The sequence below is a fragment of the Echinops telfairi genome, unplaced genomic scaffold (genome assembly GCF_000313985.2).
Source record: "Echinops telfairi isolate 266 unplaced genomic scaffold, ASM31398v2 ScPeMD7_33;HRSCAF=127, whole genome shotgun sequence".
Classification (NCBI taxonomy): domain Eukaryota; kingdom Metazoa; phylum Chordata; class Mammalia; order Afrosoricida; family Tenrecidae; genus Echinops; species Echinops telfairi.
This window is the reverse complement of record NW_022103930.1, coordinates 2,086,594-2,088,667: the sequence shown is the minus strand read 5'-3', so window position 1 is coordinate 2,088,667 and position 2,074 is coordinate 2,086,594.

The window sequence follows — 2,074 nt, the reverse complement described above, 5'->3', positions numbered from 1 at the left end:
TCTCCCTCCCTCTGTTCCACTTGGAGTGGCCATTGACTGGGTTCAATTGATCCATGGCACAAACCTGAAGCTTGTAGGTTACACTGTGAAGCTGGAAGCTGTGTCACCCATGGGTGATCAGTAGACTTTCCAGATTAAGAACTGACTATGAAGAAGGAAGAGGCAGTATACATCTGAAAAGCCAGCCACTGAAAACCGATGAGTAGCAGCAGCCCATTGTCTGATACTGAAAACCATATGACTCACAGCTGAACTGTGTGAAGAAATACATAACGTTAATATTGGAAGATTCATTAGTCACCTATCTTACACTGATGACACAACCTGCTTACTGATAGCAAAAAGGACTTGAAGCACGCACCGATGAAGAGAAAAGCCTACAGCCTTCAGCATGGGTTTATAACTCAGTATAAAGAACATCAAAATCCTCACTAGTGGATCCACACACAACATCAGGTTAAATGGAGACTGACTGATTGAAGGTGGTGATTTTACTAGGATTCACACTCAGTGATCATGTAGGCTGCAGTCAAGAAATCAAGGATGTGTTCCATTGGACAAATATGTCGCAAAAGAGAAAAGAGTATGAGTACTATGGTATGCCTGACCCAAGCCATGACAGTTTTAGGCATCTGAAAGGTGTACAATAAATAAAGAAGACCAAAGAAGATTTGATGCTTGTGGATTAAACAATATTGAACACACAGAAGAACAAACAAATCTGGCTTGAAAGAAGTAGAGCCAGAATGCTCTTTAGAAGCAAGAGTGGCAAGACTTCATCCTATATCCTATGGACATGTTCTTAGAAGAATCTGTGCTCTGACAAAGGACATCTGGCAGGTCAAGTAGAGGGTTAGGGGAAAAAAGGAAGACTTCTGAGATGATGGATTGATAGCGTGGTTGAAACAATTGGCTTAAACGTACTCATTGTGACAATGGGAAAGGATCAGGCAGTGTTTCGCCCATTCTGTTGTACATAAGGTCCTCAGGAGTCTGAGCTGAAGTGGGGGCACCAAACAATGACATGGGAGCCCTAGTGGTAGGTGCGATTGATTGCATGTTGCACTGGTAACTGCAAGTTTGGCGGTTTGACTCCATTAGCTGCTCTGAGGGAGACAGAGGAAGTCAGCTGCTCCCCAGAAGATTTAAAGTCTCAGAAACCCAAAGGGCCGAGCCGTTCTGTCCTCCAGGGTCGCTATGAGGTGGAATCCATTTGATGTCAGTGGATGGGGTTTGGTTTGGTAGTTATTAATAACCTCCTATTTCTCATGATATTATAGAAGGACAAATTCAATGTGTCCAATGTCCTAGGAGAATTTGTGCTGTAATGCGATCTAACTTTGAGAGGCAGTGTCCATCTGAGCTTACCCTTATTTTTATGTTTCTGTTTTTAGAGGCGTTTTTCAAAGTGGCTATTCAGTATCTATTCTATTCTGCTTATAAAAACACCCCACTTTTCCCCAGCCTGAAGTAGGCTGAAAGAGGTCCTATAAACATATCAGAGTACTAATTCCTGAAAATTGAATATTTCATTTCTGACAAAAGTAGGATTTTTAAAAGGTGATTATTCGAAATACAATCATTTATATGCTTTTAGGAGGTCGGCAGAGGCAGGTGTGAGCCCAGAAGAGGAGAAGACCCTGTGGTGGAGAATGGAGTGAGACAGCCATCGGGCAAGAAATGCTGCTAGCCAGCAACTGCTGGAAGAAACCAGCAAAAACCCCTCTCCTGGACTTCCAGAGGGAAGGTGGACCTATCCTCACCTTGATTTCAGCTCAGTAAAACTGACTTTGGGCTTAACCTCCAGAACTGGGAGAAGATATTTCTTTTATTTTGTAACACCAAGTTTGTGATTTGTTACAGCCGTCATAAGGAACAAGCACACTGCCTCTGCCCTGTGGAAATCACTTTAGAGAATGTTATTTCAAAGATTCTTTGGTGGAGTGTTGGATGACCCCTCCTCCTCAGCCACCTGGAATATGAATTGTGAACAGAAGGGGAAAAGTCTGCGGAGAGGTGAGGTTCATTTGCGCTAGCAAGAGACTGTCAGTTAGTTTCTGCTGCCATGACTCTC